Genomic DNA, 17894 nt, shown 5'->3' with positions numbered 1-17894 from the left:
AGGTACAAATATATGTCCCTCTAGGTGCTGGCGTTTTTTGGGGGGGGGAGCGTTTAATTTGCCTCTTCTCTGCTTTCAACTCTTTTATCTTTGCCTGCTTCCTAATGGTGCATTTGACCCTTGCCTGTGTTTTCATGTTGTTTCTTAATACAGTGTTGTGAGGCCCTTGTGCGTGAGCAGTTAAATCTGATCTGGTTTCGGAGATCAAAGCTCATTCACAGGGCCCTTGTGACAAGGTGCTGTTTTTAAACATTCTGAATTGGCAGCCCAGGTTCAAGAGTGTTCATAGCTAAGCAGTTCTTTGAGTGCTTTATCATTAACGCAAGCCGCTATTCAGTCCACCACCACTCAAAACACTTTAGGGACGGAGCTCAGACCAAGCTCTCCATATGGTGTTTAAGAGTTCCTACAGCATGACGCAATTTCCTGTGCTTCTATGCAGGAAGCAGTGCGCAAACCATTCGCCTCCAACTATTATATACTTACCTGTTTCACTGCATGTACGCATAGTGCTCACATTGCTGCTGGGATACAGGACCCAATTGTGGTTTTCCCTGGCAGATATGCCCAATTAAAGAGATGAGGGAGCATTCGTTAGCAACATTGAGAGCTGCACCCAATGTGCATGCCATTTTCAATGCAGAAGTGGAGGAAATTTGCCAGATTTGTTGTGCCTCAAAGTACTGAGGAAAACCAGTGGCCTCCTCCAGTTGGACCTACTACATACTGGTGGCAGGACTGGCATCTGGAGTCAGTATTCTCCAGCACGTGCCAAGGCCTATGCTGTCAACCATTAGAGCCTTCTTTTCCTTCTCTTAGCTGTCAATGCCTTTTCACCTGCAGAATGTTGTTGTGACATCACCAGGCCTTGCCTTTGAGTCTCAGGGATTGGGATGCTGACAGCTGCTAAATCACATGCTGTTGACCAGATAACCCTAGCACAGGGGTGAGAATCCTTTTCAGGCTGAGGGCCACGTTCCCTTCTCAGCAAGCTTCTGAGGGCCACATGCCTATAATGGGAGGGAAAATAAGCAAAAGCGGGCAGTGCAATGGATGTAAATGTTACCTTCCAACACACACACACACACACACACCTGTCCTCCAGCCAAGCAAGCAAGGGTCATCATTAGAATTCAGGAACACATTCCAGCCAGCCAAATACACTAGTATTGCAAAGCAGTGGCAGTGAGGGGTGTGGCGAGTCCTGAGGGCCAAGCATAGAGGTTTGGAGGGCCACATTCAGCCCCCCAAACACATGGTTCCCCATCCCTGTCCTAGCACGTAGTGACAGGAGTGAGGACAGCCTTGTGGATTGGGCCCTGAAGAAGACAGCAAGCAAATGGGCCAGGATGACAGTGGTGACAGAAATGGCTGGGGCAACTTGCCCAAGGCCAGGTCTCTCAAAATCTGGAGCCAGACCTGAGAAGTGGAACTGAGGAATGGCATATGGGAAGAGCACTTCAGTGCCTCTGGAATACTCTAGCTGAAACATTGCAACATTAAACAGGGGAATATTCCATTTTCACCAAGCACTGACCAACCACCCAATTTGTAATACTCTTTTTATAACTGGAATGGGCAAGTTTCCCTTTTATTAACTCCCTAGACCTGCCGTGTTTGCACAGTCCAGATATATTTTCATGGCAATTCTTGGACCTGAGCAAGTTTCTTGTCCCTCTGTTAACAGCTGGCGTACCCAATATAGTGCCCTCCAGACTACAATTCCCATCAGCCCCAACCAGCATGGCCAATGGTCAGGTAAGAGAGGAACTGTAGTCTATCGGTCACCATATTGGCTGCCCTTGGGATATAGGATTAAACACCATGACTTTAAATGATCTCTCTTAATACGGAGGTAGCTCAACAGTGAACTGCAAAGGTTGACATGAATACTGAAGAATGATTTGTGGTCTGTTTCAGTTGCTGGGTTTTTCTTCCTATCAGCTTTGTCTTTTTCTGTCACTGTCTCAAATTTCTCCTTTGGTTCACTGAAAAATAAATCTGTAAAGACAAGGCAGGGGGAGGCCACAAGGCAAAATAAACGGGGTCTATTGACTTAAAAGCCATCTCAATGAAAATGCGTCGAGTAATTTCTTAAGAAGCATCCTGGGAAGAAAACAGAAGTCAATACCATGCAGGGGAAAGTCAAATGTTGAGCAATCTCAAATGTATTTACCAATCAATAGCAGAAACCTTCAGCTCTAATATTTCACCCGCTAAAATAGCTGTTACTTCTGCAAGATGCCTTATTTCTTCTTCATCGCTCTGCTTGTCTTATGAGTCATATCAGTTTATATAGCATTACACATGCACCTTGAAGGTGGTTAGGGGATCCCATTATTCATTGTGTCACAGAGCATAAATTATATAAAAGAAATCATGTATGTTTTCTTTTAAAGGTCATTGAGTAAGAAAGCGATACCTATTGTGAAAAAGAAGTACACTTGAAAGAAAACAAAAACTTCCTTCATCAAGCAACCCAAAAGTTCAAAAAGGAATTGAAGTATTAAGTAGCAGCGAAAGTCACAGCTGAGCAAGGTGGAAAAGTGTTGTCTTTCATTGATTCAGTGACTCAGAGCCAAAGTCAACAGCACATTAATACTAATTACTTAAAAGTGGTGGTTTCAGCTTTACATAATGCACCAAAAAAAACCCAACCCTAACGACTTTCCAGTCTGCTGGTCCTTGAACCATCCTGTGCTTGGGCCCCATCGAATGAGGGAGTCCCACTGACAGTGGCTAAGTAATGCAGATTTTGCTTGCAGATCTTCATCTTTCATAGTCAACAAGGTCATCAAGAATGAAACCCAATTCTGTATGTGGGCCAGATAAATCCACAGAAGTCAGTATGTAGAAAAAAATAGGTTATCACTAGGAATGGGGGTAAAATTTTGTTCGGTTTGCATTAAACTGCTAATTTTCACTTCCCAAAAGACTATGCAAATGAAAATGCAGCTATCCTTTGATTAACAATTCTACATATTTTGCAGTGCAGTTTCCCAGGGGACCCAGGTGGCGCTGTGGTTAAACCACTGAGCCTAGGGCTTGCTGATCAGAAGGTTGGCGGTTTGAATCCCTGTGACGGGGTGAGCTCCCGTTGCTTGGTCCCAGCTCCTGCCAACCTAGCAGTTCGAAAGCACGTCAAAATGCAAGTAGATAAATAGGAACCGCTACAGCGGGAAGGTAAACGGCGTTTCCATGTGCTGCTCTGGTTTGCCAGAAGCGGCTTTGTCATGCTGGCCACATGACCTGGAAGCTATACGCCGGCTCCCTCGGCCAATAATGCGAGATGACCTAATGGTCAGGGGTCCCTTTACCTTTACCTTTTTTTCCCAGGAAAAAAAAATACCACCACAAATATGTCTATTAAAAGAAACAAAATTGCTGATAATTTTTTGTGTGAGGACTTTCAAAAAGAAAAAAAGATTGTGAACTGGTGCAGAAATGTAGTGTACAGTGGAACCTCGGTTTTCAAACTTAATCCGGTCCAGAAGACCGTCCAGCTTCCAAAAAGTTCAAAAACCAAGGACTAGCTGCAAAATCAACAGGAAAAAATGAAAAACGCAGCTCAGAAGCTGTTCAGCTTCTGAAAATTGTTCAAAAACCAGAGCAATTACTTCTGGGTTTTTGTCATTCGGGAGCTGAAACATTCCAAAATGGAGGTGTTCTGGAACTGAGGTTTGACTGTACTAAACTGAAGATTAGGAGAAGGGAATGAGAAATTGGGAGAAACGAAAACTGACAGATTTTCCCATCCCTGGTGTTGATGCATGCTTTATGTTTATAAGACTGGTGAAGGGTGGCACTATGTACCTCCCAGCTGGTACCTGAGATGTATGGGTGATGGAACTGGATGGAAACCGCCTATAATCCAATCTATCAAACCAACTGTACTTGTCTTCTGATAGGTGAAGCAGGTCCTAAACTTACTCCAGGCACATCTCCTGAGTGTATAGGGCTGTGTGTGAATTTCAGTGGTGTATCTGAACGAGGGTATTAAAAAACTCAACAGCACTGGCTTTTTTGTTGTTACCTTCAATCAGCAACTATGTACGCATGAGCGCGCGCGCACGCACATGCACACACAAAATTTGAAGCCACTGAGAGATACCACAGCTCATAAATCATATCTTTCTAATAGCATTTCAGAGTGCTACTATATTTACTAGTTGTAAGAGCACTTTCAGGAACTAGAAATTAACTTTTCAAGCATTAGCATACTTAGCATACAGGTGTGATTTTGTGTCATTTTATCCTATTCATCAATGCACCTGTGGCGAATTATGGCATCTCAATTTCAGAAAAGCCAGTTTCTTCTGGGTGCAAAGAGGTGGGGAAGGTAGACTCTGTAACAAGGGTTACATTGTGGCACAAAGTGGCTAACAAGAAAATGTGCCATTTTAAAAGCTGACCATTCCTTGTTCTAGTACTGCTTAATCTAAATGTGTTCCATCTGAGCTGTACTTGTTTTGATCTACCATTTCTTTTGTGCAATTTTCATGTCACATGTACTGAGTTTTCTTGTCAAAACACAGGTGCTTTCATTGTACTCTGAGTGCATGATGTTAAATGATATATCTCCCCCTCCCCTTTTGTGTCTTTATATAGTCAACACCAGTAGGCTTCACGGGTCTTGAGAAAGAAACTGACAGAACAGGGTAGGAAAGAAAGAAAGAGCCTATTTTGTGCATGGCCCCATTTCTCTGAATGGGGGGGGGTTCAAATCAATTTATCTATTACTCTCTCACCTTCATCAGAAACTCAGAGACACATAGCTCAGTCATCTAGGTCAGTGGTTCCCAAACTTTGCCCCACAGACCACTAATTGCTGAGGTTCTTGGTGGACCACTTAATGATTTTTCCCCCCTGCCTGTTGTAGCAATTACAATGCTGGATGATTTTTAATTGCATTTTAATTGCTTTCTATTGCTTTTTTTATTGCATTACTGTTTGAATTCCATGGAAATCAAAGTGCAATGAATTATAAGAAATAAAAGGAAGAATAAAAAGGCAATTAAAAGTCAAAATGAATATTTCATGCAAGGTTTATTCTGTCTCCCGTCTTCAACCACAAATCCAAAGACATGCTGAAAACTACCTGGATGAAGCTCATGGACCCCAGTTTGGCAACCCCTGATCGAGATAATTTTTCAAAAAGTTTCAAGTAATGACCCATCTCAAAAGGCATCCCGTTGCCACAAGGACCTCATTTTCTGTAAATTCAGTCTCTGCAGGCCTGTAGAAAGCTGCTTTCCCCATGCTACGCCACTGTATTGGGGAACTCCCTAGTTACACCAAGTTGAGGGTTTTTAGTCTAGAATGTTCAGTCAAGTAAGAAAAAAAATAGCCCCCTGAGAAATGAGGCTCAGTAACATTCTTCTTCTTCTTCTTCTTCTTCTTCTTCTTCTTCTTCTTCTTCTTCTTCTTCTTCTTCTTCTTCTTCTTCTTCTTCTAAAACAATTTCTCTCCCATTTAGATTATTCTCAAATTAGCACAGTCAAAACAGTATTTCATACCTGAATCACTTTTCAGAAGCCACAAGTGCCATGAGTCATGGACACAGTGACTTATTTAGCACGACTGAACCTCGCGGGATCCTCGAAATGAGACAACCTCTGGGGCTCTAGAGAAGCTCTGACATTTCCAGTGACCTAAATAAAGCTGAATTCAGCAGGATCCACCTAGTGGAGGATTCTAAGAGGGCAGCCAACCCAGCTGTCTATGTGATATGCGCCCCCAATTCTTCTCAGCCTGAAGAAGAATGACTTTTAAAAAATGACAATTGTTTGAACAATAGCAGTGAGCTGGATAACATAAACCACAGTGCTATCAGGACCATACAGACACTGCTGAAATTATAGCATTTGGCCTCCTCTTGGTCTGAGTAACAACAACAAGAAGAAGAACAACAAGAACATATCTAGTGTGGTTTCACTGCCTACATCATCCCTGCATCATCCACTCTCTAGTAGTCTTCTATGGATGATCAAAACCTTCCCTTTTAGGAAGACTTTTGGGTCATGAATAATTGGGAGTGGCCTTAACTCCTCTCCAAAAGTGAGGTGTTCTTTTTTTTAGTGGTTTGTATTTCTTCATCTTTTCACTCTGCTGTTTAACCTTTTATTGCATTTATTGTTGTGATCATCAAACTGTTTGGGGGAAAAAAGTTAATTCCTTTAAGAAAAGTTGTTAGCCATCTTGGGCTTGATGGGGAAAGATGAGGTATAAGTATTTTCCTTTGCTGCCAAGGAATATATGGTTATGTGGTTCTGGTGTGAATGGCCTCCAGTTGCAAGAGCAGAAGCCATTGGGTTGAAGTGCCTGTGTGTGTGTGTGTGTGTGTGTGTGTGTGAGAGAGAGAGAGAGAGAGAGAGAGAGAGAGAGAGAGAGAGAGGAGAGCTCAATCACCCCTCATCACCCCCCCACCCCAACCCAGCCTGCCTTTGGACAGGCTTTTAACTAGTGTTAAATAATTGCCATTTCCCCCCACTCTTTTTGCAAGCTGCTGAGATTTGTGCTTTCTGTCACCACAGCGGATCTCATTTAGAATTTCCAGTCACCGATGCACAAAAGGTTTCCGGCCCTCTCCCTGAGCCTTCAATACCTGTCCCCTGCTGCCTGTCACTGTGATTAGCTAGCAGTGAGTGACAGCTCTTCCTCAGTGATAGGTCTTCTGTCAGTCTCACACAGAGGCCGAATTGAATCTTTTGTTTCCCTCTCCTAATGCTTCCAATTCCTTTCACCTGAGGGGCTGGGGGGCAAGACGCGTCCCCCATCCCCTACACACTTCTAGCTCAGCGGTTTGGACATAGGGCTCCCATTAATGTAAATGACGGTTGCAGCATTTAAAATCTGTGTATATATCTCATTGAAGATTTGCCCCATGGTGTTGTCATTTTGCAAAGATTCGTTCTCCGCGCCGCAATCACTACATGGAGAGAAAATTGGAGGAAGCTTCCCCCTCCTCGCACGCTGAATAGCAGCTCATTTACCAAATCAACATTTCAGATAAAAGGTATTTAATGATGGGGAATGAGGGAGGAAGGGTGAGGGGGGGGGGTTGATTGAACTCAAGGAGATGCAAGCCCTTCCCACTCTGCTCTTATCCTTGCTGTGTTACCCAAGAAGAGACAATGAACTGCTGATACATTCAAAAATGCGTGAATGGCAGCTGTGATGGAGTCCCTCATGTGTTCTTCCAACATGGGGGGGGGGCTTGCATCTGATCTCCCTTGTGCATTCATGTCCCTCTGTGAACAGAGCCTATGCACAGATATGTACCCTCCACCTGAATTCAATAGCACTACATTTTGGCAGTGTGAAAGGGGCTACTCTTGAAGAGCACTTAGCTCAGTGCTGTCTGCTATGGCTTGCAGTGGTTCTCCAGGGTCTCTCTTAGCCCAGGACTTCCACAGATTGCACCTGAGTCTTTCACTATCAGCATGCATGATTGCATATGGGAAGCCATGCTCCAACACTGTATCCGACAGGAGAGACCCACAGACCTTTCAAGTTGATGCATGTTTTATTTTCAGCCACCTGCAACTGTCTATGTGATATACTATAAATAGATTCTTCAGCTTGTATAGTGTCCTGTGTCTTAGGACACCATCCATACTGTCCTCTCTTAATTCCCCGTTGTTCATATGAGATGCTCTTCCATGTCACTGCCTTCCTTGATTATTGATGTAATCCTCCAAAATTTTGCATAGTTAAGTTTTTACCTCTATCTTCAGTACATTTTATTTTATTGCTACGGCTAGCGGTTGATGCAAATATTCTTCTGATTCTTCACTGCCTTCCCACACTTTCCTCTCCCTCAATCTGGATTGTCTCATACCGGAGATACTCTGGAAAAGAGACAGCATGAGGAAATCTGGATTGAAGGAGGGGTAAGTGTCGGAAGGCAGTGATTTGGAAGAGGAAGTCATATGGACAACAGAGCATTAATGGAGGTACAGGAAGCTTACTATCCATGTTAAACAACACAATGGGCTTTTCTGCTAGGGTTGCCAGACTCAATAGAGAACAGGACTTCTGTGCCTTTAATTGCCCTGCTCTCTTTTGAGTCTGGAAACCTTAAAGAGAAACCAGCAGACCCTTTGTTTAATTTCCAAGCAAAGGGTCTGCTGGTTTCTCTCTAAGGTTTCCAGACTCAAAAGAGAGCAGGGCAATTAAAGGCACAGAAGTCCTGTCCTCTATTCAGTCTGGCAAAAGTATTTTCTGCACCGCCACTGAAAACCCACATTTTTCACATCCTGCCAACCTAGCAGTTCGAAAGCATGTCAAAATGCAAGTAGATAAATAGGAACCGCTACAGTGGGAAGGTAAACGGCGTTTCCATGTGCTGCTCTGGTTTGCCAGAAGCGGCTTTGTCATGCTGGCCACATGACCTGGAAGCTATACGCCGGCTCCCTCGGCCAATAATGCGAGATGAGTGCGCAACCCCAGAGTCGGTCACGACTGGACCTAATGGTCAGGGGTCCCTTTACCTTTACCTTTACCTTTAGCGGCCTTTGTAGCATTTGCTATTCGCACATATTGCTCCTCAAGGATCACACATCTGTTTACTTTTGTTGTGCATTTTGTGTAACATTGTCTGTTTTGAATATCCTGCCCATGACTTTGCGTAAGCAAGTCATGAACTCCCCTGAACCTCCCGCTGTGTGGTACTCCTGGTGGAAAGAAGGGAAAATAATGTGCTGTACAGGGGTGGTTTTTGTTGTTGTTTTGTATTGTATTTCCAGGGTTTCATCATATTGTTTCTTTGTTACAATTAATTCACATCCTACAAATTTAGTATACATGATTTTAGCCTTACCTGGTTGGCAACTCCCTTCCAGACTTTTTCTTCTGCCTGCTTCTCTCTCTGCAATCCCTTCACTGGCCCAGAGTTGACTGCTGCTAACTGCTGTGCACTTTATCACCATCTCCATAAATTGTTACCCCCTTGGATTCATAAACGTTGGGGGTTGCAAGGAAAAGTGTCCCTGCCATTTGGGCTGTGTATTCCCAATTGCAGGAGAAAAGAAAAAGGAGATATCTTTTTTTTCTTTTGGGCGGGGGATGGAGGAAAGGGGAGGAACGTTTGGGAGGACAGCAGTAGAGGAATAAAGAAGAAAGGTCATGGAAACTGGCAAGCAGAACCTTCCTCGTCTTTTTGTGGCTTCCTTTTAAGAAAAGCCCACCTGGACCTCGGCTGGCTTTGTAGCCAACTCTTGCAGGCTGGATCGATTCTTTCATAACAGATTATTCAGGAGAGGTGACTGTAGGCAGACAGGCTAGCCGCACACTGCCACTTTTCTTCCTTTTTCTATACAGTCAGTAAATAGCTGACATTTAACAGGCTCCTCCTGGCGTCACAGGGAGAGCTCATTAAGGGGAGAACTGACGCAGGGACAATAAGAGCTATAACCTCCCACTTTTAATGAACTCCTGACTCTGTACAGCATTTGGGCTTGGAACTGCCCCTCCCCACCCTATCTTCATTGTTTCCTTCCCTTTCCTGCTTTCCTATTCTGTTTGTCATCTCGAAGAAAGGGAAATCAAATGGCAAAAACACACACACACACACACACACATCCCCTAAAACCAACCAAGCAGTCGTGAGCTGTGATCGCGCAGAGCAGAAAAGCTGAAAGGCTGATAGTGTGCATGAAGAGATGGGATGAACAATTCGTTATCAGTATAACTGCTCTCCTCCTGACACGTCCTATATTTCACCACACAGTCCTCAGGGTCAGGTATTAACAAAATGCTGCGTAAGCCTTATTTTGATTAGAGTTGGTGCAGTCTTTGTGGAGTCCCCCAGTTAACTGTGCATGCATCAACACCACACACTGAAAGCATATTTATACCTCTTTAGCAGTCATGGCTTCCCGCAAAGAATCCTGGGAACTGGTCATCAGCGCTAGCAAAGCCTTAACAGCAACCAGGGACTGCCGTGTTTCCTGAACGGCTGTTTGGGATGGCAATATTAGTAGGGAGGCCACTGATCTAAAAAGTTGCGCTCAGGGATTTTTCACAGTGTTGCAGAGAATGCTGGGACTGCAACCCAGAAGTAGCCATGTTGTATTGTTATCCAAGGTGCTGCTCACCATACTCCTCATCATACTGCTCAACCACTCCAATTTAAGCAGGACACTCCGGAATTACAGAAGCCACTCCCAGCTTTGGCTGGATCCTAGAATGTCCCTTTTTTGGTGTGAGTCAGCTGGCTCATGCCAGAGTGCCGGACCAAAAGGCACTGGGTCCCCCCCCCCACACACATTCTGGTGCAAGTCAGTTGACTCCCATGACAGCTTGGGAGTCAAAACTTGAGCATCCCTGGGTGTTGGAAGGTATGTCTTCTGGTGCATTGAAAGCATGTTTCCTATGCATTTAAAGCAGGGGTCAGCAAACCTTTTCAGCAGTGGGCCAGTCCACTGTCCCTCAGACCTTGTGTGGGGCTGGACTATATTTTGAAAAAAAATATGAACGAATTCCTATGCCCCACAAATAACCCAGGGATGCATTTTAAATAAAAGCACACATTCTACTCATGTAAAGACACCAGGCAGGCCCCACAAATAACTCAGAGATGCATTTTTAAGAAAAGGACACATTCATGTAAAAACACACTGATTCCTGGACCGTCCGTGGGCCAGATTGAGAAGGTGATTGGGCCGCATCCGGCCCCCGAGCCTTAGTTTGGGTGACCCCTGATTTAAAGCATATGCCGTTCCTGCAAAGAATCCTGGGAATCCTGTAGTTTGCCAGTTCCCATAACAAATGACTGTTCCTAGGATTCTTTGGGGGAAGCTATATGCTCTAATAATGTATGGTGTGGGTGAGTGAGAATAACTTACAATCAAGGCAAGGAATTAAAGAAAAAGAAAGGTCTGATTGTGATTGCAAAGCATCTGTGGGACCCACAGGGCTGCATTAGTTACAGAGCACAGGCCTGCGGCCAGTAACAAAAGGGAGCCAGTATCAGGGATCATGCTGAGGAGGAATGGTGGGAGTCTCCCCCCCCCCACTCCTGATCAGGATCCTGAATCTTCCCAGGAGCAGTGGGACAGTATAGATTTGGAACAGTGGTTTGCAGAGGGACATAGTTCAGAAGACAGACATTGGGAAGAACTGGGTGGTGAACAGCTAGGAGAAGAAGAACTCGGAGAGAGAGAGTTAACAAATTCTCTCTCGCTGGAAAGCCCAAGGTCAAGGAGAGCAGATAAGGTGGCAGCACAGAAAGCAAAGTGGTTGCGAGATCAGGTTGCAAGACGTGGAACTGACGTGGGTGTCGGGGGGACATGGGTGGAAGGGAGCACCTTCATTCCTAGGAATGGATTCTTTGTTCTCTCACTATGATCATTAAAATTTCTAGCTGGTAAGAGACTCCTTTCACTTTGTTCTGCTTATCTACTGCCAAAGGGAGGGGGGCGGGGAGAAGCCGAGTCCCTGAAGCCTGACACCCAGATGGAAGAGTACCTAATTAAGAACTGACCCACAAAAGAGGGACTTGCTGTGATAAGCGAGAGGGTTGGGCAGAGAGAAACATTTTCAGAATACTGTATGGAAGGGTCTGCTTCCATACTACTGTGTGAGATCTTTGGATTTGAAGTGCTATTACATTCCCCCTTAGGGACGCGGGTGGCGCTGTGGGTTAAACCACAGAGCCTAGGGCTTGCCGATCAGAAGGTTGGCAGTTCGAATCCCCGCGACGGGGTGAGCTCCTGTTGCTCGGTCCCTGCTCCTGCCAACCTAGCAGTTCAAAAGCATGTCAAAGTGCAAGTAGAGAAATAGGTACTGCTACAGCGGGAAGGTAAACAGCGTTTCCATGCGCTGCTCTGGTTCGCCAGAAGCGGCTTTGCCATGCTGGCCACATGACCTGGAAGCTGTATGCCGGCTCCCTCGGCCAATAATGCGAGATGAGCGCCGCAACTGCAGAGTCGGTCACAACTGGACCTAATGGTCAGGGGTCCCTTTACATTTACCTTACATCCCCCTTTGTGCTTATTGAATTACAATGGTACCTCGACTTACGAATGCCTCGACTTCCAAAGGTTTCGACTTACAAAGTCGACAAACCCAGAAGTATTTTCACCGTGCGTGCGTTCTGCGCCTGCGCAGAAACAGCATGCACGGTCTGCGCATGTGCAAAACACAAAACCGCGCTTCGCGCTTGCGCAAAATGGACGCTTCAACATCCAAAGGTTTCGACTTACGAAGAGCGCCGCAGAACGGATCACCTTTGTAAGTCGAGGTACCACTATATGTGAAAACTTACAGAAGACCAGAATATAAAAACTAGGCATTATAAGTTATGGCTAGGATTCTTTACGGAAGGTCAAGAAAAAGGTAATTGGAAACCTAATAAATTAGATATTGTAAGAAAATTATGGGAAGTGCTAAATATTATTAAATTAATATTACTTATTTAGTCACTAATCACCTTCCAGGTCTCAAGGCGACATACAAAATACAATAAAGAGTTAAAAGCACATAAAATAGCATCAGATTAAAAAAACCCACAATCCAATAGATACCGTAAGTTACATTAAAGGAAATAAACAATATTAGGGCCACTATTGGTAAATGGTGGCTGGTAGCTCAATATGTACCACTGTGGAAGGACGTGTGGATCTAGAATTGGCCTCCACAGTCACCTAAAGGCATAACGTTAAGACCGTGTTCATGGAAGATATTCTTACTTGGCTATGAGTGATCGCCAAAGAAGACAGAAGAAGAAGATGTAAAATGAGAACCAAGAGTTGTAAGGTAAGGTGTAGATTTTACATATTAATACACAGACTGCATTTATAAAATGAATGTTTAGGTATTTACTTGTTATGAAAGGCTTAAATGAAAAATGATGACTTAACAGCTTCATTATACATTTATATAACACAGCCCCGCCCCAGCCCCAGGTTATTCATGCTCCATATATTATACCCCATTATTTAATTATTAAATGTATAGTGATTTATTGTAACATGTCAATGAAATAAATAAATATTTTTCCATTAAAAAAGACTGGTAGGGAACAGTTGGGTGAAAAGAGAAGAGGAGGCTGTTTTCCACTACTCAGACTTAAGTCTACTTTGAATATAACTATTGTTGGGTAGCACCCTTAGCATCAAGTGGAGCCAACAGCACACCTTTAATTAATTAATTAATTAATTAATTGCATTTCTGCCCTTCCTTTCCGTCCAGACCGGGAGCCACATTAGACCCTAAGCCAGTATGCAGCTGGTTCTTTTCTAATAAAGCCCAATTCACCCCAGGACTCCGGTACCCCAAGGACCATATAGGACAGCATTCTCTAGTATATCAGAGGGCAGCAGGCTGGCCTAAGTTAGGCCACAGGGCATGCATAGCACTCACCGTTCAACACTTTCACCATCTCTTCCTGCCCAATCAGTCACAGTCCGAAGCACTAATTTCCTAGGACTGGCACTTTGCCTAATGGTAGGGTCGGACTTCAGGTTTCTTGGGAGGTGAAAGCTGGACTTGAGATTTCAAACTAAAGTACCAGGGGTTTCTTTTAGATTGACTGTCTTCGGATACACTAGAGGAGACAGGTTGTTGTTGTTGTTGTTGTTGTTGAAACTTTTCAACGTACAGTACCATAAAAACTAACTAATCTAAATAAAAATAAGAAAACACAGATAAAGATAAGAAAAAGAAATACAAAGCCCTCTATCAGAGTTGGATCTTAACCCTTGTCTCACACGAAAGGGGACAGACCCTCCCACTCTCACCGGAGAGTTTCCCTTTCTCTCTCTCTCTCCCCCCCCCCCCCCCAGCCTCTCACTCTGGGAGATCTTCCCTTCCTTCACCAGCAAGGAACACAGAGCCCTTCACCAGCAAGCCATCACTTTCCTGTGCATACTCTAATGAACCCAGAACAGAGGACATCAAAAAACAAAACAAAACATAGACAAGAGTAAAGTGAATAGAATAGAAGAAGAAAGAAAAGGAGAAAATACAGGACTTTTAATCCAAAAGTCTCCACCGAACAATAGGGAACAAACAATCTGCTGAATGGCTAGATTATTTGAGCTCTTCTCTTTTATGGTGTGTGTGTGTGTGTGTGTGTGTGTGTGTGTGTCTTCAATTGTTGTGTGCTTTAAGAATCCAGCTGCTTTATCTCAGTAAATGCTAACAAAAGGATAGTGTCTAATAACAGACTATTCTTGATGCATTCTTATTTTGACAAAAGGCTTACAAAAAGACACAATGAATGGGCTGCAAGAAGTGGTTTTTTTTTTTAACAACAACAACCTGCCAGTCAGATCAAGGTTTACTTTAGCCCACTGCCGCAGAAGCTAGGACTCATCCGATGAGGGTTAGTCATTTATGTTCCTCAGCAGGTGTGTCTGTAATTTTCTCATGCTAGCTACGTCAGTCAAGCCCAGCAAGCGCAGTAGACCTGAATCATTTGAGCTTCATTTGCAGATGAGTTGCATTTATTTATTTATTCATTCATTTACTTTACTTTCCACCTAGCACTGACGATGCGGGTGGGTGGGGAGACTAGCACATGATGCATATCCTATAAAATTGTGAAATGGAATTAAATCAGGGAATTCTGCAGCTGAAAATAATGACTTGAGTAAAACTGACAGAGAATATACAGTGAATGCACAACATAAATGCAATTAAAAACCTCTCTTGGTTGATGTGATTTTTAATGGATGCAATTATTAAATATGTTTGACATTTGTTTGTAAAATAAAATATGTATGGGGTATTAGGGGAAGGGCAGTACCTCACTGTTCTCCTATTGTTTGTCTACCTTTGGTTTCTAGAAGCTGTCAGCATGTAACAGCGGCCACACCCTAGGAAACAGCTTCAATTGGCCAGCTAAACCAGGTGAGGGTAGCTGATGGTTCTCAAACCTTCAGTGAGTTAGGGACTTGCCCTGCATGCAAAGGCAGGCTCCGGCAGATTGAATAGCTGAGACCAATAGTGGGTCCAACAGTCAAGAAGGCAATTTCTGCACATGCTGTAGAGGGCAGTGAAGGGCAGGTGGGGCACGTCAACCACGGAAGGTAGCCCATCTAGGAGAAGCAAAACTCTGATCCTAAACCTCTGTTGCCTTGCAGCTATACTCATTCATGAGAAAGGCTTCAGGAGTAAACCCTGAGGAAATCTTTAGGAGAAGAAAAGGCTAAGGAACCCTACACAAATCTGGAGTGGAGTCCCTAAGACAGTTGAGGAACCTATGGCCCTCCAGATGTATTTGGACTCCATCTCTCATTAGCCCCAGCCAGCATAGCGAATGGTCAGGGATGCTGAGAGCTGCAGTTCAGCAACATCTGGAGGATCACAGTTTCCCACTTTCTGCTCTAGATGCAGGTTTGCTACCTCAGTGAGAACTAGGCCCTAAGGGCTGTTAGTACCAGGGAAAAGCACAGCCACCTTCCTTTCTCCTCCTGCCTGGCACTCATATCTTATTGATTCTCAAATGCTTTGCAGTTCATTGTTCAAAAATCACACTGGGAGGAAATTGCCTACTTAGAATTCAGTTTTAGTGATTCGGTATTGATAAGCTGAAGTGGGCTTCTTTTTATGGACAGGGCTCCTTTGGAAGTGTAAAAAGTCGTTTTTGCCAACCAGCCAAATGGCAAAATCAGCTCTTTGCATATTGCACCTGAACAAAGGACAGGCTGCTATGGTTCTTACAGGTAGCAAGAAAGATGTTGTTTTACAGTCTATAGTTTATTACACAGGAAAGATTTCATGTTTCATATTTTAATTCATTACATAAAATTACAGTGAAGCACTGGATTTTCAAACTCAGCTGAAAGGAGATCACTGGTTGTTAAATATTGGCTCATATGCTATTTCATTCAGTGACTAAATGGCTTTCCCCTCCGCAGTGACCACAGGTAGATACTCGCAAATTCCCTATCAAGCCTGCCTGTGCGCCTGCAATCAGGGAGTACCAAATTCACTGGATCATATTCTTTTGGACTGCTCTTTGCACAGCAAACTCCGCAAACAGATGCTGAGCAAGATGTTGGACCTGCGACCCATGGCTCCGAGAGAAAGCCAAATGAGGTTCCTCTTAGCAGGCAGGGACAAGGGTGTTACTGCCTCAGTGGCTTCCTTTTTAGTCCCCATCTTACCCGAAAGGGTTCTTAATGAATCATCCCTCTAGGGAATAGACAGGGTGAAGCAGAACAATTGAGTGTCTTGTGACCCTCGACAGCCTCACTCTTGTCCGTTTTAAATTTATCCCATGGATTCGAAATGTCTTAACTTGTAATGCCAATAAAGGTATTGGTATGGTATGGTATGGTATGGTATGGTATGGTATGGTATGGTATGGTATGGTATGGTATGTATAGTATGGTATATATAACCCTAGTTTCAAGTTCACTGCATACACATGAACACAACAGCTATGGGGGCTGATTGGAGCTGATGTCTCCATGCCCTGCTCAAGGGCTTCCCAAAGGCATCTTATTGGCCACTGTCAGAAAATGAAGCTGGACTTGATGGACACTTGTCTGATCCAGCTGTAGCTACTCCCCTCATGAGATGCTCTCATTTTAGGTGTACACCTAACATTTTTACACCTAAATTGCACGGCTAACTAGTTCAAGAAAGGATTGCTACTGTAGACAAAGAATAAACTGTACTTCCCCCTAAAGTATGGAAATAATAATAATAATAATAATAATAATAATAATAATAATAATAATATATCATTTATACCCCACCCAAGTGGCTGGGTTTCCCCAGCCACTCTGGGCAGCTTCCAACAGAATATTAAAATACAATAATCTATTAAACGTTAAAAGCTTCCCTAAACAGGGCTGCCTTCAGATGTCTTCTAAAAGTCTGGTAGTTGTTTTTCTCTTTGACATCTGGTGAGAGGACGTTCCACAGGGCGGGTGCCACTACTAAGAAGGCCCTCTGCCTGGTTCCCTGTAACTTGGCTTCTCGCAGTGAGGGAACCGCCAGAAGGCCCTCGGCGTTGGACCTCAGTGTCCAGGCAGAACGATGGGGGTGGAGACACTCCTTCAGGTATACTGTAAGTATACAGCACAATCCCTAACATTTTTCAGATACAATTTTCAGAAACCATTAAGCAAGCTGAAGTACTAGTTTCTGTCTATTTGATTGTTCTTACTACTCTGTCATCATCTGTCTTCTGTTTATGTTGGCCCTGGGCATCCATAGTTGTGAGCGCTTCAAAACCCACTTAAAATATTGCTTTGTAATTCAGGGTTTTCATTCTCTGTCTTCTTCAACTCAGCTAACTCAGCTGATTTCTTCACCCTGTTAAGTCTTTCCCTTTGGCAAACCACTTGGAACTGTGTAAATTTCCTCACCCTCACCAAATCAAACAAGGTGCCCTTCTGATGCAACATTTCTTGATGACATTTTTGGTTTTGAAAAACTGTACGAATGAATGCTAAGGCACATGCCCCTATTGCCTCCAGAGCTGCTATTAAGCCTACTAGATAAAAAGAACAAGAGAATGAATCCCTTTGAAGTTAACAGACATGACTAACTTAAGTTCATTCATTTCAACACATTCACTTAACTTAGTTTAATACCACTCCTAGATTCATTCTGGACACTCCCTGTCAAAATTAGTAAAGCTAAACCACGGTTTCCATTAAAACAAACAAAACCAGAAGGCATTCCTAGCCTTGATACTAGATAGGCAGGCCCTCTGGCTTTATGTGGAAACCAAGAGACGTATACCCTGCAGGCCACAACATGCATAGCTGCTCCTGTCAGCTGAATGGTGATGTCTCTGTGGACAGCAGAATTGAACCTACATTTCCTGAAGGTACATTTAATTTTATTCTCCTCTTCTTTTTCCTGCTTTCTTATTTAGAAGTTTCGATATACCACAAAGTTTCAAAAGCTAATATAGAAAAGAATATACA

This window comes from Zootoca vivipara, chromosome 4 (genome assembly GCF_965207765.1).
Source record: "Zootoca vivipara chromosome 4, rZooViv2.hap1.1, whole genome shotgun sequence".
Classification (NCBI taxonomy): domain Eukaryota; kingdom Metazoa; phylum Chordata; class Lepidosauria; order Squamata; family Lacertidae; genus Zootoca; species Zootoca vivipara.
The sequence above is the reverse complement of the archived record's forward strand: the minus strand, read 5'-3'. Positions refer to the sequence as shown.